The following is a 25,208-nucleotide window of genomic DNA, read 5'->3' as shown; positions in this document are numbered from 1 at the left end:
TTCATGGGATTTCCCAGGCAAGAATTCCAGAGTGGGTTGCTATTTCCTTCTCTAGGGAATCTTCCCAACCCAGGGACTGAACCCACATTCCCTGCATTGGCAGGCAGATTCTTTACTACTGATTCACCACAGAAGCTCTGGTACTAGGGTTAGAAGTTAAGAAAATGTGTGAGTTTAGGGGGAAAAAAAGAAAAAAAAAAAAAAAGAAAATGTGTGACTTTAGTGGAATAGCACAAAAGAGTTTTGGGGAGTAATAGAACTCCTCTCCATCATGAGTGTAATGGTGTTGCATGAATCTGTATGTGTGTTAACACTCATAGAGCTGAATCATCAAGCAACATCAATTTTACTCTAATTTAAACTTATTTTTAAGTATATAAAGCATGGGGGAAACATAAATGAGATATCTAAACCTCAACAATAGTGAATGGTGATTTACATTTTGAAACTTAATGCAGTTTTCCTGACGGAAGTGTTATACACCTCAGCATTAATAAAATTTAAAGTAATGTGAATTGGTCATACAAATATTGGCATCAAATATGCCATGCTTTTTTTATTGGATGCATATGATAGTGATAATTACACATAAATTAAACTTAAATATGATGTCAGTGTAATTCAGGAGAAAAATGTAAGAGCAAACACTGAGAATAGTTTCAAAGGAAAGTTATTACCAGTGAATATTTTATCTAGTTTACAAATATATGTCATGCCAGAATATTCTCAATATATTTTTGATAAAATTTATAGGCAGATAAATCTGGGATATGTAATAGGCAAAGAGTATCTACTTAGCCTGAAATAATAGAAATGATCCTTTAAGAAATCCACAATATTCTATTATGTACTAGGATTCCTAGCTTATTAGCTTATTAGATTCCTAGCTTATTAGATTCATAACTCAGAACCACATTTGCAATAGAATAAAGCCACATGTGCATTTAGAATAACAGATTTCTAAACTTAGCAATATAATTTTAAAAGCCAATAGCACTAACTGATTCATGAGATTGTTATAAAAATTAAATTTATCACTAGATGCAAATTATCTAATGAAGCATAAGTAGCATTATATAACAACATTATATAATAGCTTTATATAACAAATGCTAATATGTTTTATGGAACTTTAGAGTATACAAAATCTCCCAACATATAAAAAGTGTTTAGTAATTTGCTCTATGTTTTTCTATAAGTTGCTGAATTTAATCAAAGTATATTTCCGATGTTGTTGTTGTTCAGTCACCCAGTCATGTCCAACATTTTGCGACCCCATGGAGTACAGCACACCGGGCTTCCCTGTTCCTCACCATTTCTTGGAGTTTGCCTAAGTTCATATTCATTGCATCTGTGATGCCATCCACCATTTCTTTCTCTGATGCCCTCTTCTTCTGCCCTCAACCTTTCCCAGCATCAGGGACTTTCCCAATGAGTTGGTTGTTTGCATCAGATAACCAAAATACTGGAACTTCAGCTTCAGCATTAGTCCTTTCAATGAAAATTCAGGGCTGATCTAGCTTAAGATTGACTGATTTGATCTCTTTGCTGTCCAAGGGACTTGCAAGAGTCTTCTCCAGCACCACAATTCAAAGGCATCAATTCTTTGGCATTCTGCCTTCTTTACAGTCCAGCTCTCATAACTGAACATGACCACTGGGAAGACTGTAACCTGGACTATATAGACCTTTGTTGACAGGGTAATGTCTCTGTTTTTCAACACTCTGTCTAGGTTTGCCATCAGGTTCCTGCCAAGAAGCAATCATCTTCAGGTTTCATGGCTGCAGTCACAATCTGCAGTGATTTTGCAGCCCCAGAAGAGGGCATCTGTCCCTACCACCTTTTCCCCTTCTATTTGCCATGCAATAATGGGGGCAGGTGCCATGATCTTAATTGTTTTTTTTTAATCTTAATCTTAAACTGGCTCTTTCACTCTCCTTGTTCATCTTCATCAAAAGGTCCTTTAGTTCCTCTTCACTTTCTGCAAGAAGAGTGGCATCATCTGCATATCTGAGGTTGTTGATGTTTCTCCTGCCTATCTTGATTCCAGTTTGTAACCCATCCAGCCTGGCACTTCTCATGCTGTCCTCAGCATATAGGTTAGACAAGCAGGGTGACAGCAGACAGCCCTGTCATACTGCTTTCTCGATCTTGAACCAAGCAGTTGTTCCATACAGGGTTCTAACTATTGCTTTTTGACATGTCTCTGATGTACATTCTACTAAATGTTGTTTCCATATAATGATCTTTGAAAGAAACAGCTATATTTAAGCTAGAGGAAGGTAATATGATTCACAGGGAAAGCGGGCTTTGAATTAGTCATTTTCAGATATTTGCATGGATTGAGCATGAAAGAGGATTTTGTTATTCAAATATCAATTCATTTTGAGAATGATTATTAACTACCCTCAGGGAGTTATTTAGGCCATAAGAGACATTAGCAATGAAATAATGAATTAACCACATATTTCCCAGAAAAATTAAAAAACAAAACTAAAAAAATATGTTTCTTGAAGTTCTGTGATCAATATTAAGATTTACCTTTAAAAATTAAGATTGCACAAAATATATGTCTCCATTTTTAACAGGACTACCTGTTATTAGTAATTTAGATTAAAAAGAAAGATTATAATCTAGCTTGTTTCCTTTGAAGATGAGAAGAACTTCTAACTTTTTCTATAATTTTAAAAATTATGTGTTTGTGAAAGAGGGTGGACACAAGTTATAGTAGAGCTGAAATAAAATGCCAGTCTTCACATTTCTTTATTGTTTTGTAAAATAGTCATAATGAACCTATATTTGCTAATCTTATGCTAAATACTACAGAGATGCTCTCAAAGAATTCGAGTATTCTATATAAACTACCTAATATGGTATATAGCAAAATAAAGTGCTTTGAATATGTAAAATTAGCTACTACCATTGACACTATTTATAAGTTAACAAGAAATAATAATAACACCAACACAATTTGATGCTCAAGAATGCTGTATTATATTTGAAATTTCATAATATATCACATAATCAAAATCTGTGGTAAGAATCTAAATTATTAAATAATATTTTGACAGCTTAGCATTCAAATAAATTGTCTGAATCAGAAATTTGCAAAGAATTCATAAATCAGATAGGCAACAAGCCAAATATCTCACTATTTTAATTACTTGATCTAGACCTATCTCAGAGAAGGCAATGACACCCCACTCCACTACTCTTGCCTGCAAAATCCCATGGATGGAGGAGGCTGGTAGGCTGCAGTCCAGGGGGTCACTAGGAGTCAGACACGACTGAGCAACTTCACTTTCACTTTTCCCTTTCATGCATTGGAGAAGGAAATGACAACCCACTCCAGTGTTCTTGCTTGGAGAATCTATCTAAGAGCAGACCTATCTAGCAGACCTATCTAAAGAGAGGTTAATTTAACTTATATTTCCCCTTAACTCCAAGTCAGCATACTTATACCCTAAGACTATCATCAGTTCAAATAGCACACTACTTTATAGCAAACCAGCCAATACTAAATTTTACCATGTAGCTATAACACTTCATCTGCATTATAATGGAGCTCAAGGATAAAAGAGAGGGATTACATGGTAAAATGCTCAAAATAGTAGTAATTCATTTAAATAGATTTTGTTCTGATCCTGTCATCATTTTCAATTATTTTGGAGTCTTAAATTTTGTCTGTCATATTTTAAAACTTTCCAAGAAATGTGTTGAAGATAGAGAATTCTGTTGTCTGCTGCTGCTGCTGCTGCTAAGTCACTTCAGTCATGTCCGACTCTGTGCGACCCCATAGACGACAGCCCACCAGGCTCTGCTGTCGCTGGGATTCTCCAGGCAAGAACACTAGAGCAGGTTGCCATTTCCTTCTCCAATGCATGAAAGTGAAAAGTGAAAGTGTTGCTCAGTCGTATCCGACTCCTAGCGACTCCATGGACTGCAGCCTACCAGGCTCCTCCATCCATAGGATTTTCCAGGCAAGAGTACTGGAGTGGGTTGCCATTGCCTTCTCCACTGTTGTCTGCAAACCCTATCAAAAAAGCACCAATTTGAATTCAACTTTTTAGTTTTAAAAAATGGGCCCTAGATTTGTAAATTCAACACTCAAGAGTGAAGAGTCAAATCACTGTTTTCTATTCCCCAGAGTTGGTTTCAAAAAGATCGGGTATTAATCTAGAATTAGTTGTCATCTCTCCTTACTTATGCTTTGAAGTAAGTTTCCATCAGTACCTGGCTTCTAACTTTCAGAGTTAGCATCTTCTGTAACTATAACCATGCCTGTCACAGGGCCAGGCCCAGGGGATAAGATAGGGGGCAAATGGTAGCTTTATTCCATTTTTTAAGGAATCTCCACATTGTTTTCCATAGTGACTGTATCAGTTTACATTTCCCAACAGTGCAAGACGGTTTCCTTTTCCACATCCTCTTTAGCATTTATTGTTTGTAAATTTTTTTGATGATGGCCATTCTGACCAGTGTGAAGTGATACCTCATTGTAGTTTTGATTTGCATTTCTCTGATTATGAGAGATTTTGAGCATTTTTTCATGTGTTTGTTGACCAACTATATTTCATCTTTGGAGAAATATCTTTTCAGGTTTTCCACCCGTTTTTTGACTGGGTTCTTTGTTTTTCTGGTATTGAGCTGCATGAATTCCTTGTAAGTTTTGAAGATTAATCTTTATCAGTTTTTTCATTTACAACCTAGAAGAGTGGGATGGAGTGGAGACTGGGGAAGAGGTTCAAGAGGGAGGGTATATATATATACTTATGGTTGATTCAACTTCAGCTTCTTCAGCATTACTGTTTGGGTCATAGACTTAGATTACCGTGATATTGAATGGTTTGCCTTGGAAATGAGCAGAGATCATTCTGTCGTTTTTGAAATTGCATCCAAGTACTGCATTTTGGACTCTGTTGACTAGGATGGCTACTCCGTTTCTTCTAAGGGATTCTTACCCACAGTAATAGATATAATGGCCATCTAAGTTCAATTCACCCATTTCAGTCCATTTTAGTTTGCTGATTCTTAAAATGTCAAAATTCACTTTTGCCATCTCTTGTTTGATCATTTCCAATTTGCCTTGATTCATGTATCACAATAAACCATGGAAAATTCTGAAAGAGATGAATACCAGACAACCTGACCTGCTTCTCGAGAAATCTGTATGCAGGTCAGGAAGCAACAGTTAGAACTGGACATGGAAAAACAGACTAGTTCCAAATAGGAAAAGGAGTATGTCAAGGCTGTATATTGTCATCCTGCTTATTTAACTTCTATGCAGAGTACATCATGAGAAATGCTGGGCTGGATGAAGCACAAACTGGAAACAAGATTGCCAGGAGAAATATCAATAACCTCATATATGCAGATGACACCATCCTATGGCAGAAAGTGAAGAAACTAAAGAGCCTCTTGTTGAAAGTGAAAGAGGAGAGTAAAAAAGTTGACTTAAACCTCAACATTCAGAAAACTAAGATCATGACATCCAGACCAATCACTTCATGGCAAACAGATGTGGAAACAGTGGAAACAGTGGCTGACTTTATTTCTGGGGGTTCCAAAATCACTGTAGATGGTGATTGCAGCCATGAAATTAAAAGGCACTTACTCCTTAGAAGGAAAGTTATGATCAACAAAGACAGCATATTAAAAAACAGAGACATTACTTTGTTAGCAAAGGTCCATCTAGTCAAGGCTACAGTTTTTCCATTAGTCATGTATGGATGTGAGAGTTGGACTATAAAGAAAGCTGAGCACCCAAAAATTGATGCTTTTGAACTATGGTGTTGGAGAAGACTTTTGAGAATCCTTTGAACTGCAGTGAGACCCAACTAGTCCATCCTAAAGGAGATCAGTCCTGGGTGTTCATTGGAAGGACTGATGCTGAAGCTGAAACTCCAATACTTTGCCTGCCTGATGTGTAGAGCTGACTCATTTGAAAAGACCCTGGTGCTGGGAAAGATTGAAGGCAGGAGGAGAAGGGGACGACAGAGGATGAGATGGCTGGATGGCATCACCAACTCAATGGGCATGAGTTTGAGTAAACTCCGGGAGTTGGTGATGGACAAGGAGGCCTGGCATGCTGCAGTTGGACACAACTGAGTGACTGAACTGAACTGAAAACTGATGGTTGATTCATGTAGGTGTATGGCAGAATCCAACACGATATTGTAAAGCAATTATCCTCCAATTAAAACTAATTTTTTAGAAATATATATGTATATATATATATGGAGGAAAGGCACAATGCTGGTTCTATTGAGTTTATAGACTGATCAGTGGAGACAAACAGTAAACGGATATGTAAATAAAAAGCAAATAACCATTCACAGACTGGCTTATGTGCTCCAAAGAAAAGTAATAATTTAAAACGGGAGAATGGTATATAAAAACCTGACCAGACTTTGTTTCATAGAGGGCTTAGGTAATCTACCATCTCTACATTAATGGATTTTTAGAATTTAACTAGGTAAAGGCTTGCTGGTTTGGGGAGAGGGGCTAATTCTGTCCCAGTATGCAACATATGCAGACTCTACTGTGGGAAGGAAGAGTAAGGAAATGAAGGGAAACTCCTGCAATTGAAGATATGAAAACTGCTATGCAAGGAAGACTAGAGCAGGGTCCAACCTGTAGGGTCATAGGTTAATTTTAAGGATATTGACCTTTCTTCAGTCACCAAGTTGCATCCAATTCATCATGACCCCCATGGACTGCAACATGCCAGGCTTATCTGTCCCTCATCAACTCCCAGGATTTCATGAGGAATCCCTCATTAACTCCCAAGTTCACATCCATTGAATGAGGGATACCATTCAACCATCTCATCCTCTGTCACCCTCTTCCCCCTCTGCCTTCAGTTTTTTCCTGGCATCAGGGTCTTTTCCAATGAGTTGGCTGTTCTCATAAGGTAGCCAAAGTATTGATAATGGCCATTTGACATTTATCTTAAGAAAAATGGGAAGTTATTGAAAGGTTGGTTTTAAGTTTGAATTGGAAAATAAACCATTTAATGACATATATTTCTTTTGCCTTTTTCTAACAAAATAGGCAAGAGATGTTGGTAACTTGTCAGGAGTTCATGGCTATGGGAAGAAGCAAACCATCACAAATAATACACTGTAAATATGCACACATGCTCTCTGTGCAATAAATTTAATAATAATCAAAGTAGTGCTGGATATCAAAAAGAAATCTGATCCTTCAAAAGCATAAATGCCCTTGAATTGGGGGGAAAATGGATATTTGCATAATTTGAAGGAGTGAGTTAATTTATTCCATTTCTGGAGTATTCATTCCCAGGAGTCTAGATAATGACACCAAATGCTTCCCCTCTCCACCAAGGCACACTCCATAAACTTTGCAGATAATACGTCTGCCCAAGGTCTAAATATCTGAAGAGTTAAGCTTAAATTTTCCTATTATTCATACAGTCCTAAGGCTGCTTGAAGTTAACTGTGATAAACTAGCCATTTTAGTGAATGATCTAAATGGTAGTCTCAGCAGCATTGGGTGCAAATTTATTCAAATTGACACAAAGGAAGTCATAGATCTCTCATTTGAAACACGCTATAGTATTTTTCTGTGCGCCAAGAAAGTTAAAGAAGATAAAGGTTTGTCTAGCAAGCCAGCATGAATACAGAAATCAACAGCAACATCTGCAACTTATGAGCTGTGCTTGCATGGTGTAGGATGGATGAATCTACAATTTCTGAAGACTGGTTTCTTGAAATGGGTTTTTAAGTAGTCTGAGAATCTATGACTCATAAAAGGATATGAAATAAAAAGAAAAATTTTAAGAGACAAAACAGGAAAAGTACTATAATACCAAATGGAATTAAGACAACTGACAAGAGCTACAACAGCGCTGCATCAACTGTTTCAATTAACAATCACTGAAATGCTTGAAGTATATGTTGTTACTATCCCTATTTTATAGACGAAGATGCATAAGAAGTAGTTTGCCCAAGTTATAGAATTAAAGAAATGACATATAGAATTTGAATCTGAGCCAGTCATGCCTCTGAATTAAGGATCATTGAACAAAACAATTATGCCACCCTTGCAAGGGTTAACAGAAAAGCTGACTCTAGGGAAGTGTCCCTGCAAAATGGAGATTCCCATTCTGGAATATAAAGAATAAGATAACGCTTTGTACTTCCTTTCTAGTTTAAAAAGATAAGGTTGATACTGCAATTTGTTAAATGAGGAACATCTACATTTAATCAGCCTCCTGCTATCTTATTTATGTTATGCCTTAAAGTAGCAGAAAGAATTGTTGGATTAGTGAGAAAACAAGAAAAATGATGCTTCCTAGAGAGGGGGATATCTCATATTGATTACTGATTGCACTTAAAAACTGGGATCTTAAGCAAGATTTATTAATTCAAATGTTTCAGGGACGCATAAAATAAAAAGATGGCTCTGTGTTGTGTATTGAAATAAGAGATTGCTTTGACAGCATTTATTTGACATCACACACCAAAACAAAAATGAAAACAAAACAGAGTAACAGCAAAATGAACCTGGCAGAAAAAGGCACTCAAATATTTGCTTAAAGCACGACAAATTAGAATTCTCTGACAAAGCAAACACAGCTCAAAATCTATGGTTTCTCTTTTTACCAAATGGATAAAAGTAAGTATGTCCCTCTACAGTGAAAAGTCTCCATTGTCTGGTTGTATTTTCACTGAAGTTATGTTTCATTAGGCCTCAACTCTGATCCATATTGGGATAAGCATATCAACTGCCCTTTGTCTGCTTTCTTGATTTAGTTTTTTCTTTATGCCTCTCTTCTTTGCTTTATTCTAACCCCGCATGTTCCAGCTCAGCCACTCAGTTGTGTCGGACCCTTTGCAACTCCATGGACAAGTACCCACCAGGTTCCTCTGTCCATGGAGTTTTTCAGGCAAGAATACTGGAGTGAGTTGCCATGCCCTCCTCGAGGGGATCTTCCAGACCCAGGGATGGAAACTACATCTCCTGTGTCTCTCATCGGCAGGCAGATTCTTTACCACTAAGCCACCTAGGAAGCCCTACCCCAACACCTACCTGCTCACTAGCTAGGCACCTAGATTGCACAATTTGTTTACTCCTTTACCAGTGTTTGGGCTTTTCCTCTTCATTCAATTGAATGTTTATATGTTTTCTTTCCATCAATCCTTAACTCTTTCATACTTCATAAAACACAGATAAAGTGAATTTTTCAAAAGTTTTCCTGCATCGATATGAAAGAAATGTAGCAACTTTGGTAACTATTCTACTAAAAGATTATTTTTAGAAAAATAAAATTAGAACACTATATTTACTGTTCTCTTTTCTTTCTTTTTTCTGTTCTGATTCAGTTCAGTTCAGTCGCTCAGTCGCTCTCTATCTGACTCTTTGGGACCCCATGAACTGCAGCAGGCCAGGCCTCCCTGTCCATCACTCCCAGAGTCCACCCAAACCCATGTCCATTGAGTCGATGATGCCATCCAACCATCTCATCCTCTGTCGTCCCCTTCTCCTCCTGCAATCAATCTTCCCAGCATCAGGATCTTTTCAAATGAGTCAGCTCTTCGCATCAGGTGGCCAAAGTATTGGAGTTTCAGCTTCAACATCAGTCCTACCAATGAACACCCAGGACTGATCTCCTTTAGGATGGACTGGTTGGATCTCCTTGCAGTCCAAGGGACTCTCAAGAGTCTTCAACACCATAGTTCAAAACCATCAATTCTTCTGCTCTCAGCTTTCTTTACAGTCCACCTCTCACATCCATACATGACCACTGGAAAAACCATAGCCTTGACTAGACGGACCTTTGTTGGCAAAGTAATATCTCTGCTTTATAATATGCTGTCTAGGTTGATCATAACTTTCCTTCCAAGGAGTAAGCATCTTTTAACCCCATGGCTGCAATCACCTATTATCATTAGATCCCCCAAATTGAAAACGTCTGCCTGAGTACAAGTTCACATGAGCACAGACACGTGCACGCACACACACACACAAACACACCATGCTCACACATACAAACACAAAGAACAGACATGGACACACAAGCCCGCATAGTTTGAGAGAATAGTATACTTGATTCCATAAGTTTTTTTTTTTTTTTCAAGAAAGCACCAATTAACTGTTATCTGTGGAAAATATATCATTAATAATGTAGTTCCATCAAAAATTATTGAGGTTCTGAGTAACCAGTAGTAAAGCAGACATGGGATATATCCCTCTTAGAAATGGTAGCCAAAAGATGCTGCTGCTGCTGCTAAGTCGCTTTAGTCGTGTCCAATGCTATGCTACCCCATAGACTGCAGCCCACCAGGCTCCCCCGTCCCTGGGATTCTCCGGGCAAGAACACTGGAGTGGGTTGTCATTTCCTTCTCCAACGCATGAAAGTGAAAAGTGAAAGTGAAATCACTCAGTCCTGTCCGACTCTTCGAGACCCCACGGACTGCAGCCCACCAGGCTTCTCCGTCCATGGGATTTTCCAGGCAAGAGTACTGGAGTGGGGTGCCATTGCCTTCTCCGAGCCAAAAGCTACTTGAATATAATAAGGAAAATTAATATTTGATAGAAATTAAAATATGGATCGCCTCTGAGGGTTGAATGTTGAGAAAACTGATGGGGTATTACACATATTAACATTGTTGATAGTTGCATAAATGCATCTGTTTTCAACTTTACTGTATGTAAGTTACATTTTAATAAAATATTTTAAAGTTAAAAAAAGCGACTCATAGAGTATACACACATGCTAAGTCGTTTCAGTCATATCCAATTCTTTGCAACCCTGTGGATTGTAGCCCTCCAGGCTCCTCTGTCCATGGAATTCTCCACTCAAGAATACTGGGAAAAAAAAAAAAAAAAAAGAGTACTGGAGGGCATTGCCATGCCTTTCTCCAGGGGATCTTTCAAACCTAGGGATCGAATCTGCATTGGCAGGCAAATAGTTTACCATTAGTAACATCTGGGAAGCTCAACATGGAGTATAAATTACTCTCAATTACTTATCTTCAACAATATATAAGCAACCTACATATTTCTCATTAGCCTTTTGACTTCCTTGAAAGTTGTCTCTTTCCTCCTCTTTTGTAGGAAAGTCACTTCAACAAAGTCATTTTACAAAGTTGATATATAAAGAGGTTAACTTATAAGTTGACTTATAGTGCATTAATATCTCAAAAATAAAATCACAATCAATAATAATTATACTATTAAGTCATACAAAAGGAAATTATGTTCAGCAGTTTCTCTTCCATCACTTTTATCCAAATTGCATACACAACCAGAATGTTGTATTCTTACCCAAGAGGGAAAAGAGATATTTTCATAAGTTAAGTATATATCAAAGTTTCATTGACTAGTTGCATGCATGCTAAGTCACTTCAGTCGTGTCCGACTCTGTGTTAGCCCATAGACAGCAGCCCACCAGGCTCCTCGGTCCACAAGTTTCTCCAGGCAAGAATACTGGAGTGGGTTGCCATTTCCTTCTCCAGTTGACTAGTTAGATAGAGGCAATTCCAAATCAGGGTACTGTAGTTCATACAAATGCAAAAGTGAGGGCTATTTAAACAATAAATTTATGAATAATTATAGTGAACTTTGTTTATATTTAAAATGTATTATAACAATTACAAAGTTTTAAAACAATATCAAAATTAAAAATTGGAAATAATTTTGAGTTGATTAAACATTTGGCAACTCTAAAAATACACATTTCTCTATACTTTTGTCTGTATACACTTTCACAAAATATTGTGATGTGATCTTCTTTAGGAAGAAAATGAGATAATTCTTGCCTCTAGCATGGTTTTTAATTTTTTTTTTTACTTCTTATTGCTTATAAATTTATTTTCCTCTTCACAGCTTATTGGCAACATCATTCACATTTTTTTGAAAGTCAGATTTGGAAAATAAAATATGCTTTGTATACAAGCTGTAAGAACTTAAAGTATTTCATGTTTTATGCTTGCTTAAGTATTTCTGAATTGATATTAATTAACCAGTTTATCTGTAATATATCATTGTATTGGCACATTTGAGTTTTTGTCTTACCTTCATTAATGCCAGTATGGTTTTTTTTTACTTATAAAAGATATAAAATGTTTACGAGTATACATATGATTCATGCTTTTAATTAATTTGATTATCAAATGAGTTTGTTCATCCAGAGAAATGTATCTCTTCCTCTTAATAATTGACTATATATGTATTATCTACTATTTTCTTCAAAATTGATGCCTACATGTCAAAATATTTCTATTGGCTTTTTACTTTATTCTGTTTTTCAAACTATATAATTTTATCTGAATTTTCTGTACTTAATTACTTACACATTATCCAACATAATTGTCTTAAGTTTTCTTCATAAGTCAAATCAGGAGTCAATAATTTCTGACTTGTTTTATTCAAGTGTCCCAAATCATCTTGTTAAATTGCAGTTAAAAATCACTTAATAAGCTTAATAGATCCTGCATGTGCTTTAAGAAAGGGAAAAGGATATATGGTAATTCATATAATTACATATCCTATACAATCAAGTTTAATAATTTTACACATCTAATGGCAGGAGGAATATCCATAGACTAACTTTCAGCTCTGTGTCCAACTCATTTCGACCTGACCCCACAGACTGTAGCCTGTCAAGTTCTTCTATCCATGGGATTCTCCTGGCAGGAATACTGGAGTGGGTAGCCATTCCCTTTTCCAGGGGATCTTCTCAACCCAGGGATCAAACCCGGGTCACCTGCATTGCAGGCAGATTCTTTATTTGCTAAGCCATCAGGGAAGTCTTAACTTTCAGCTCCAAACACCGCAAAAATCTGTTTCTCCTCTACCAACTACAAACTTCATATCACACACTGGGACTCAGAGCAGGCTACCCCTATATATGTCAACATGGCATGTTTATTATTTTTAATTAAAGTTACTAGTAAAACAGTTGATACAAGGAGGATGCTCTGACCCTCCTCTCTTCCTCCCTGAAAATAAGAAATTAATCTGCCCTGTGAAAGGTGCCCTCCTTGTACCAGGAACTAGAGAGACAGGGCTTGCTACTTATTCACTAATTTCCTACCCCAAGCCCAAACTCTATTATCTTATCAATTTTTCACAAATGTATTGTTTCTTTGTTTGAAAGTATAAAAACTGCCACTTTAGTCATTTCTTTAAGTCATTTAAGTCCCACATAACTGAGGCTGCTATATATACATATAAATTTTGCCTTTTTTTTTACTTACGTTTATCTGTTTTGTGTCAATTTAATTACTAGACTACTCAGAAGAACCTAGAAGGGTATAGGAATGTTTTCCTCACAATAGTGTTAGAGTAACACATCTTACTTTGCATCTCCCACTTTAATGCCGACTGAATCTACAGAGTGAGAGGTACTTGTGTTCCTGGAAACCATTTTAATACCAGGAAGACTAGGAATAACTTCCTTATACAGGAAATTGACTGTGCAGCAAATGAATATATTCTACAAAATTTAAACTAAATGTGTCAGCAAGTGAATTTCAGTTAGCTAGATCACAAAAGTGCCTGCAGTCATTCCAAGTCACCCAACAAAAAGGGCAGTAAGATGTGGAATAAAATGAAAGCTGGGATGAAAAGAGGTAGCAGCCTTAACTGACTGTGATTAAAATATCTTGCTTCTGTAAATTTTACTTAAAAAAAAAGTGACCTATTTTTTGTAGTCATAGGATTCCTTCCAATAGTTCAAAACGACTCCTTTTTCAAGGGTTCTGAAGCCTCACATCACCAGTTTCATGGTTAATCTGCTTGTGATTATAAGAAGGATACAATGAAACCACTTGCCTCATTTCTGTTAACTTTTGCATTTCTATTCATTTACATTTTTGACTCTTCTTTCCAACTTGCATACCATATCTAACCATTTTCCAGTCTTGCATAATATATAACCGAAATAACTTTTAAATCTGTGCTTCTGTTCTCTTCTCATTTGCTGTCTAAGCCCTGACAGTTAGCTTTTCTTTTTGTAATATAAGTGCCTGGCTTAAGCTTTGATTACTGAGACATCCACTTCAAAGAAACATCCACTTCAAAGAGGTCTATCTCAAATAAACACATTGCCAGCCACACTCTAGATGAAGGGCCAGGCCCCCTTCCTTCACTGAAGCTCTTTTGTTTTAGAAATCCTGGTTGATTTTGATAAGTGACCATTTGGGGGCACTTGTATTTTTATTTTTTTCTCTTCCTTCACTTTAAATTTCTGCTTTTATGCTTTAAATTCACCAATAAAGAGTGAGTTTGTGAAACCCTAGGCCCCCACAGTCTACCTCAATAAAAGAACACTAGGCTCCAATGAGATAACTCATTGAAAAAGACTCTAATGCTGGGAAAGATTGAAGGCAGGTGAAGGAAACGACAGAGGACGGCATCATGGACTTGATGGACGTGAGTTTGAGCAAACTCCAGGAGATAGTGAAGGACAGGGAAGACTAGCATGTTGCAGTCCATGGAGTTTCCAAGAATTGGACGAAACAGTGACTGAACAACAGGCCTACATGCTCTTTCTCTCTCAGTCTCACTGTGTGGCTTCAAGTGTGCTAAGTAATTTCCAGGTCTCATAAATAAAAACTTCATTTCTTTTCAGTTCCCTGATGGCTATAGCTGAAGGATATTTTATAATCATAATAAGAATCAGAAGGGTTGGTTCCACCAAAATATTGGTTATTGATAGGATGAAATTTTCATACAGCATCATTATCACCTCTTTGGTTTGAGTATTTTGATTATCATCTATTCTATCATCAGTTCAGGAAGATCCGTCACTCCAGTTCAGTTCAGTTCAGTTGCTCAGTCATGTCCAACTCTTTGCAACCCCATGGACTGCAGCACACCAAGCTTCCCTATCCATCACCAACTCTTGGAGAGTGCTCAAACTCATGTCCATCGAGTCAGTGATGCCATCCAACCATCTCATCCTCTGTCATCCCCTTCTCCTTCTGCCTTCATCTTTTCCAGGATTAGGGTCTTTTCCAGTAAGTCAGTTCTTCACATCAGGTGGCCAAAGTATTGGAGCTTCAGATTCAGCTTCAGCATCAGTCCTTCCAATGAATATTCAGGACTGATTTCTTTAGGACAGACAGGTTTGATCTCCTTGCAGCCCAAGGGACTCTCAAGAGTCTTCTCGAACACCACAGTTCAAAAGGATCAGTTCTTCTGTGCTCAGCTTTCTTTATAGTCCAACTCTCACATCCATACAGGACAACTGGAAAACCATAGCTCTGACTAGATGGAACTTTGCTAGCAAAGTAATGCCTCTGGTTTTTAATATGCTGCCTATGCTAGTCATAGCTTTTCTTCCAAGGAGCAAACATCTGTTAACTTCATGGCTGTAGTCACCATCTGCAGTGATTTTGGAGCCTAAGAAAATAGTCTGTCACTGTATCTGTTGTTTCCCCAACTATTTGCCATGAAGTGATGGGACCAGATGCCGTGATCTTTGTTTTTTGAAAGTTGAGTTTCAAGCTAGCTTTTTCACTCTCCTCTTTCACTTTCATTAATGGACTCTTTAGTTCTTTTTTGCTTTCTGCCATAAGGGTGGTATCATCTGTGTATCTGAGATTATTGATATTTCTCACAGCAATTTGATTTCACCTTGTGCTTCATCCAGCCTAGAATTTCATTTGATGTACTCTGCATATAAGCAAATAAGCAGGGTGACAATATATAGCCTTGATGTACCCCTTTCCCAATTTGGAACCAGTCCATTGTTCCATTTCTGATTCTAATTGTTGTTTCTTGACCTGCATATAGGTTTCTCAGGAGATGAGTAAGGTAGTCTGGTATTTTCATCTCTTTAAGAATTTTCCATAGTGTGTTGTGATCCACACAGTCAAAGGCTTTAGCATAGTTGATATAGCAGAAGTAGATGTTTTTCTGGAACTCTCTTGATTTTTCTATGATTCAATGGATATTGGCAATTTGATTTCTAGCTCTTCTGCCTTTTGTAAATCCAGCTTGAACATTTGGAAGTTCTCAGTTCATGCACTGTTGAAGTCTAACTTGGAGAATTTTGAGCATTACTTTGCTAGAGTGTGAAATGAGTACAACTGTACAGTAGTTTGAATATTATTTGACATTGCCTTTCCTTGGGATTGGAATGAAAACTGACCTTTTCCAGCTCTGTAGCCACTGCTGAGTTTTTCAGATTCTCTGGCATATTGTATGCAGTGCTTTCACAGCATCATCTTTTAGGATTTGAAGTAGCTCAGCTAGAATTCCATCTCCTCCATTAGCTTTGTCTGTAGTGATGCTTCCTAAGACTCACTTGATTTCCTACCCCAGGTCGCCTGGCTGTAGGTGATTGATCACAGCATTGTAGTTAACTGGGCCATCAAGATCTTTTTGTATAATTCTTCTGTGTATTCTTGCCACCTCTTCTTAACATCTTCTGCTTCTGTTAGTTCCACACCATTTCTGTCCTTTATTGTGCCCATTTTTGCATGAAATTTTCCCTTGATATTCCTAATTTTCTTGGAGACATCTCTAGTCTTTCCCATTCTATTGTTTTCCTCTGTTTCTTTGCATTGATCACTGAGGAAGGCTTTCTTATCTTTCCTCACTCTTCTTTGAAACTCTGCATTCAGATGCATATATCTTTCCTTTTCTCCTTTGCCTTTAGTTTCTCTCCTTTTTTCAGTTATTTGTAAGGCCTCCTCAGACAATCATTTTGCCTCTTTGCATTTCTTTTCCTTGGGATGTTTTGATCATGGCCTCCTTTACAAGGTTACAAATCTCCACCATTGTCCTCCAGCCACTCTATCAGATCTAATCCCTTGAATCTATTGGTCACTTCCACTGTATAATCACAAAGGATTTGATTTAGGTCATACTTGAGTTGTCTAGTGGTTTTCCCTAGTTTCTTCAATTTAAGTCTGAATTTTGCAATGAGCAGTTTGTGATCTGAGCCACAGTCTGCTCCCAGCTTTATTTTTGCTGACTGCATAGAGCTTCTCCATCTTTGGCTGCAAAGGATATAATCAACCTGATTTAGGTATTAACCATCTGGTAATGTCCATATGTAGAGTCATCTCTTGTGTTGTTGGAAGACGGTGTTTGCTATGAGCAGTGTGTTCTCTTGGCGAAATTGTTAGACTTTGTCCTACTTCATTTTGTATTCCAAGGTCAAACTTGTCTGTTACTCCAGACAAACTTGTCTGTTACTTGACTTCCTACTTTTGTATTCCAAGGTCAAACTTGTCTGTTACTTGACTTCCTACTTTTGTATCCCAGTCCCCTGTATTGAAAAAGATATCCTCTTTTTGGTGTTAGTTCTAAAAGGTCTTGTCATGGTATCTTTCTCATTCATGGCTACAACTCATAATTCTTCCCTATTCAGTTTTGTTTCATATGTTGGTACCATATCAATGTTCTAAATTATACCAATGTCTTCCAACTTTTTTCATACTTCTGTTTTCCCCAATTTCCTTTAATACTCCCCCTTGTCTAATGAATTAGGTGCAAACTACTAAGCATGGTTTCAAAGCCCCTATATTTGGGCTTTATCTTATCTTTGAATAAAAAATAATGATCAACTAACAATTTGTATTTCTATAACCTAGGTAGTTCATATTTTCCAAAGATTGTTGTTTACTCAACGGATCTCTCAGTGTTTTACAAATGCTCTTTTTTCCTTTTTTTGTTGTTGAATGGAAGTAAAAGACCAGAGTATACTGAGCTGATGAGGTCACGATGAATCCAAATCGAATCTATCTCTAAAAGTTGTTTTTTGCATCACCCAAGTGTCTAGATATTTGCAGATAAGAAATATGCTAATCCAAATTCACAAGTAATCAAACTTCACCAGTTATCACTTAAGAATGTCAAAAGATACTTAGAGAAGTCCAGATTTTATATGTAACTGTACCTCTCTCAGGAAACACCTTAGAAAATAAGTATTTCTCTCTATAAAGAACCTTTTGCAAATGTTGTGATTTATACTTTTTCATTATATCTTGATGATTCTATTTATCTCTCTTCTATTTGCTCTGATCCATCTCCATAACTACTATCCTTCTATTTCAAATAATCTTTAAATGTTTTCTGAAATAATTCAGAAACAACCTCTATTTCTGTCTCCAGTTTCCTACATGGATAATATATGCCCTTCATTATCATCATTAATCTTTCACATATAAAATCCTTTATAACCCATGATCCAAAATGTTTAAAACTTTTTATTAAGTTACTTTTAAAAGTTGCATGCCATATAGATTACTAGTCTCATTCTTTGGAGATTCTGGTTCAGTAGTATTAAAATGGCAACCCACTCCAGTATTCTTGACTGGAGGATTCCACGGACAGAGGAGCCCGGAGGTCTACAGTCCAAGGAGTCCCAGAGTTGGACACGACTCAACAACTAACACAAAATAGATACCTGAATGATTTTCCTAGGTGATTTTTATTTTTAGGCAAGTTTAAGTACTACTGAAGTCTACATTATATCCAGATACTGTACAACCCCTTATATTAGGATCAGAAAAAGAGTCATTAGTCTATTCATCTGAAGCAATAGGGCAAGGAGATAAAGTGAAAAGCATAGAAATATCAAATAAGTCAAGCAGATCCAGTGGCAAAATAGAACTCTCTATAGTAAACTATAGTCCCTTCCTAGTTATCATCCATGTGGATCTGACACCATTCCTGTCAGCACAGCCAAGAGTCAGGAAGATAAGCTGGATCTGAAGTGGTGGAGAATAGAGACAACATAAAAGCCTTCAAAATTTAAGTCTTTGTGCTTCACATCTGTCTTCCAAACTTGTGTAAGTTCCTCTTTGGGTCAGCTTAACTCTAGAACCGTTCAGGAAAGAGGACTCTGGAAAACATAGTTTTCCATCTTAACCAACTACAATATATTTCACCATTGCTCTTGAAGGAATTCTTGTGTATTTGTAAATCCATGACAATTTGTTAATCAGTGGTGGAAAAAATAAATAAGTGAGAGAGTCTTCCTTTGGGGTTCTTGCCAATTTCTATCTTGAGAGTACTCCCATTACGGTCAAGTTCCAATCTGATGTCAGTGAACATAGAGTTGGGAAGAGATGCTAACAATAGGCTCAATAGGCTCTCCTGAATCATTATGAGCCCCCTCAAAACTCCACTGGCACCTACTCTTCTTACTAATTGAAATAATCTATATAATATTTTCTTCGCTACACCTCTCAACTCAAATTTTAGAATTGGCAATAGGATATAGATTTTTCTCCCTCCCACTGACTACATGATCCTGATATAAACTTGAAAATCCATAGATCTCCAATTTTACTTAATCTCTTTTTCATGGCAAAATATCCTTTCCTCTATATTATTCAGTGCTTGACTATACCATAATTCATGCATGTAAATTGATGCTATATCAATGTCTGTCTGCATATCTTTACCAGAAATTGAGTCATTTTCAATGCCATCTTAGCATGGGCTTTGTTAAATCTATTGTGCTGGGCAGAAAATGAGTTATTTCAGTCTAGAGACCTATTATCTTTCAGGGATTATTACTTCATTATCTCTATAATAATGTGTGTGTGTTCTAATTTCTATTTCTAAAGCTCTTACATCTCTAGTGTAATCAAATTTTATGAACTCTGTTTTCCAAGGAAATTATTCATTTCAGTTGTTTTGAAATTCATTTGAATTTAGTTTTATCAATTATTCTCATGCTTCTTTCTCTAACACATCTTTAAGTTATTTTACATGTTTCCTAAACTAAGTTTTATAAATTTATTTTAGAGAAAAACAACATATTAATCTGGCAAACAAAACAATTTAGCAATCAGTATGAACAATAATTCATGCACTTACTTAATATACACAGATACTAATTATATGGTTTGTAAAAAGAATCATTTTGTTCAAACATATCTAGTTAGTTGTGATTTTTTAAACTTCTGCCCTTTCTTACATGTTTTAAATTATACTTATCTAGTAGTTAATGAGTGTCTTCTAAAATATCACTTGAAAATCATTTTTGTTTGAGAAGTTTATTTTTGTTTTGAATATGAATTTTTCTTTAAAAACATATATATATTATATATATATATATATTTTTTTAGATTCTATTTCCATATAGATCATTACAGAGTATTGGATATAGTTCCCTGTTCTATTTAATGGGTTATTACTAGAATCTAAAAAAGAGAGTGGATATATCTGTATGTGTAACTGACTCACTTTCCCTGGTGGCTCAGATGGTAAAGAATCTGTCTGCCATGAAGGAGACCTGGGTTCAATCCCTTTGTTGGGAGGAAAGGGAATGGGAAATGGAAAAGGGAAAAGGAAATGGAAGGCAAAGGGAAAAGGGAATGGCAACTCACTCCAGTGTTCTTGCCTGGAGAATTCCATGGACAGAGGAGCCTGGTGGGCTACAGTCCAGTGGGTGGCAGAGTCGGACAGGACTGAGTGACTAACACTTCACTTTCACACTGTAACTGACGCACTTTGCTGTACAGCAGAAACTAACGCAACATTGCAAAATCAACTATATTCTAAAACAAAATAATTTTAAAAATGTATATATATATATATGATTTTGTAAATCATCTCTCTTATTCCTTCTGGGTTGCTATCTTTGAATTGTAACACCTTGGAATCATGATGACACCCATCAGGGTTTCACTCATTCAGTTTATATATACATATGCATATATATATCAGAGAAGGCAATGGCACCCCACTCCAGTACTCTTGCCTGGAAAATCCCATGGATGGAGGAGCCTGGTAGGCTGCAGTCCATGGGGTCGCAAAGAGTCGGACACGACTGAGCGACTTCACTTTCGCTTTTCACTTTCCTGCATTGGAGAAAGAAATGGTAACCCACTCCAGTGTTCTTGCCTGGAGAATCCCAGGGACGGGGGAGCCTGGTGGGCTGCCGTCTATGGGGTCGCACAGAGTCGGACAGGACTGAATATATATATATATATATGTATATATATATTTTTTCAGCTGTTACTTGTCAGACACAGAACTAAATATTTAGGAAAGAGAAATGTAATATATGACTTTTTACCCATCAGAATTTCTCAGTGTATCAATAAACTGAGGCAAGTTAGCATCAATTTTAATACAGTGTGATGTGTTATAAGAGATTGCCATGTGGCTCTAGTAATAAAGAAACCACCTGCCAATGCAGGAGACCTAAGAGATGCAGGTTGGAACACTGCATCAGGAAGATCCCCTGGAAGAGGGCATGGCAACCCACTCCAGTATTCTTCCTGGAGAATCCCATAGACAGAGGAGCTTGGCAAGCTACAGTCCATAGGGTCACAAAGAGTTGGACATGACTGAAGCAACTTAGAATGCAAGTATGTGTTATACATTCACAAAAAAGGGGAATAATCTACAATGAAGAAATGAATGTGTAACATAATTGTCAACAGAGGTCTGAGAGTTCTGTTTCCAGAAATCTATTTTGGGAGCAATAATGCATAGACCACATATCTCTTTTGATAGCTAACGTTCAGATTTCTGCTTTCATGCCTTTATGATAAAATTATTCTACATCTCTCTTTTTCATCATATTTCAATATTTTCATTAATTTTATTCTAAAATTTCAAAAATGTTTTCCAGAATTTTGTTGTGAACTTTAAAAAACTCTTGCAATCTGAAGAATGACATTTTGAGAAAGTGAATTATTTCTCTTATATTTGTTTCACATCTCTTTTCTCAGTTGTTTCTTTATAAAAATCCTGCTAGGAAGAGGTAGGAAAGTTGTACTGAACAATCCTAAAAGCTGAGAAAGTAGACTAGGGATTCTTTTTGTACTCTTCATGTTCTAAAACTATTTCTTTCTAGTAAGAATCTAGATTTTGTGAGTACAATAAAAATTTCAAAATTATGAAAATCACTAAAATAAAAAGGAGAGTGAACAAAGATCATTGAAACCATTATACACACTCTACCTTCTCTGATAGCTCAGTTGGTAAAGAATCCTCTTACAATGCAGGAGACCCCAGTTCAATTCCTGGGTTGGGAAGATACCCAGGAGAAGGGATAGGCTATCCACTCCAGTGTTCTGGCCTAGAAAATTCCATGGACTGTATAAGTCCATAGGGTCACAAAGAGGTGGACACAACTGAGCAACTTTCACTTTTCCCCTTACATATGTTAATGCATAAGGTCATTTAATTCTAGCCTAATAATACCTTCCATTACCAAAAATTACTGGAAAATAGTTACACCTTAGTTTTAACTCTGTACATATTATTTTTGATATAGAGGTAAGCATGACTATGCCAAAGACTTCGACTGTGTGGATCACAATAAACTGTGGGAAATTCTGAAAGAGATGGGAATACCAGACCACCTGACTTGCCTCTTGAGAAATCTGTATGCAGGTCAGGAAGCAACAGTTAGAACTGGACGTGGAACAACAGAGTGGTTCCAAACAGGAAAAGGAGTGTGTAAAGGCTGTATATTGTCACCCTGCTTATTTAACTTATTTGCAGAGTACATGATGAGAAACGCTGGGCTGGAAGAAGCACAAGCTGGAATCAAGATTGCAGGGAGAAATATCAATAACCTCAAATGTGCAGATGACACCACCCTTATGGCAGAAAGTGAAGAGGAACTAAAAAGTCTCTTGATGAAAGTGAAAGAGGAGAGTGAAAAATTTGGCTTAAAGCTTAACATTCAGAAAACTAAGATCATGTATATCTCGTCCCATCATCTCATGGAAAATAGATGGGGAGACAGTGAAAACAGTGTCAGAATTTATTTTTGGGGGGCTTCAAAATCACTGCAGATGGTGACTGCAGCCATGAAATTAAAAGACACTTACTCCTTGGAAGGAAAGTTATGACCAACCTAGATAGCATATTAAAAAGCAGAGACATTACTTTGCCAACAAATGTCCGTCTGGTCAAGGCTATGATTTTTCCAGTGGTCATGTATGGATGTGAGAGTTGGCTGTGAAGAAAGCTGAGCGCTGACAAATTGATGCTTCTGAACTATGGTGTTAGAGAAGACTCTTGAGAGTCCTTTGAACTGCAAGGAGATCCAACCAGTCCATCCTAAAGGAGATCAGTCCTGGGTGTTCATTGGAAGGACTGATGTTGAAGCTGAAACTCCAGTACTTTGGCCACCTCTTTCGAAGACCTGACTCATTGGAAAAGACCCTGATTCTGGGTAGGATTGGGGGCAGGAGGATAAGGGGACAACAGAGGATGAGATGGCTGGATGACATCACCGACTTGATGGGCATGAGTTTGAGTAAACTCCGGTAGTTGGAGATGGACATGGAGGCCTGGCGTGATGCGATTCATGGGGTCGCAAAGAGTCGGATATGACTGAGCGACTGAACTGAACTGAACTGATGATGCTCTAAAACAATTTTATTGTCACTAACCTTAGGACTATTAGAAATTGCATTTAAATTACTGTACATATTATCAGTTAATTTAATGTGTTCTTCTCTTGTTCTTTCAACACACACACATATGCACAAACTTGCACACATATCCACACACAGTTCATGTTTGTTTCAGTTTAGTTAAGGGCTCATGTGTATAACTGATGTACTGAGCACACTAGTTTAACCTAATTTATCCTTTAACTTCCTCCAGGAATTCTCGATCCACAAATCCAAACAAGACTAGAGACATAATCTGTGTAACCCAGTGCAAAATGACAGTTTGACTCTTGGTCAAAATACATTAAAACTTGAGGACAATGACAGTGTAGAAATTAATAAACAGAAATTTTGAGTAGACTTGGTTGACCAACCCTCACTCTCTGAGATTGTAGCAGAGCTCAACAGGAAGAAGAAAGATTATTTTTCTTTCCTTACAAGTACTCAGTCAGTGAAAAGCCATGAAGTCTTTGCTTACTCCAGCTATACCAGTTTCTTCCTCTCCATAGATGTGTTCTCCTCCCCCTTGCTATGTGGGAACTTGAACATTGCTAATCATGGTTGCAGACCCCAATTTGCAAAACTCTGCTGATCCCAAATAAATCCATCTTGGCTAGAGGAATATCTAGCTGTCTATTCCAAGGCAACAGCAAAGCATTAGACCAAGTGCAAGACTTTGTTTGACTGCACAGATAGCATGTTCATGGCTCTCAGTCCAGGTTCAGTTATCACTTTTTGGTTAATTTATGGTATCTTGTGTTTTACTTATCATAACAAGTATGACATTCTAAGGTTATCTCTTATATATTATCTATTATTCCTTGTAGTAGATTGCTCAAACTGTCATTAAAAAAAAAAAACATGGATTTGGTGGCCTACAAAACATCAATTAATTTTCTTGTGCTTCTAAATATTAGAAATCTGAGAACAATGTGTGGGCAGGCTTGATTTCTTCTGCGACTTCTGTCTCTGGTTTGTAGATAGCTGTCCTAACTACCTGCTTTTACATGGTCTTATTTCTGTATCTGTCTTTGTTCAAATTTCCTTTTTTTATTAGGATACCAGTCATACTGAATTAAGACTCATCCTAATGATCTCATTTTAACTTATCTCTTTAAAGAACTCATCTCTAAATAAGGTCACATTCTGAGGTCTTCAGTGTTAGGAATCTAACATGTGAACTTTAGAATAACACAATTCAACCCTTAAGAACCATACTATGAAAAAAAACAAAACAAACAAAACTAAACTAAACCAGAACCATACTATGAACACAGATTCTCTTCAGTAAGGTATCCTGATAGTAATAGTGTTGTTCACTATAGTAAATTCAGCATCTATCATCCTCCATGGGATAAATTAAAACTTCAATAAATATCTGCTAGTTAAATAAATCAATAAATGAATCAGTGCATTATAAATATTAGAGATTCTTATGGTCCATAGTCAAAAAGAGCCCAAGTTTTGGCACTATCATTCCTAAGATTTAGTGAGTATTCTCTGAGTTACTCTGAAAACAAGTGATGAATTGGTAAATATGAATGTCATATATGATTAGGTTATTTCCTTAAAATTTTTTCCTTGAACTTTTGTATATATGAAGATAGAATGTCAGGTGTGAGCACGCTAAGTTGCTTCAGTTGTATCTGACCCTGTATGACACTGTGAACTGCAGCCCACCAGGCCCCTCTGTCCAAGATATTCTCCAGGCAAGAATACTGGAGTGGATTGCCATTCCCGCCTCCAGGGGATCTTCACGACCCCAGAGATTGGTTTTGCCTCTCTTATATCTCCCGCATTGGCAAATGGGTTCTTTACCACAGCACCACCTGGGAAGCCACAGAAGTCAGG

Source organism: Cervus canadensis, chromosome 11 (genome assembly GCF_019320065.1).
Source record: "Cervus canadensis isolate Bull #8, Minnesota chromosome 11, ASM1932006v1, whole genome shotgun sequence".
Classification (NCBI taxonomy): domain Eukaryota; kingdom Metazoa; phylum Chordata; class Mammalia; order Artiodactyla; family Cervidae; genus Cervus; species Cervus canadensis.
Note: the sequence above shows the minus strand (reverse complement) of the source record.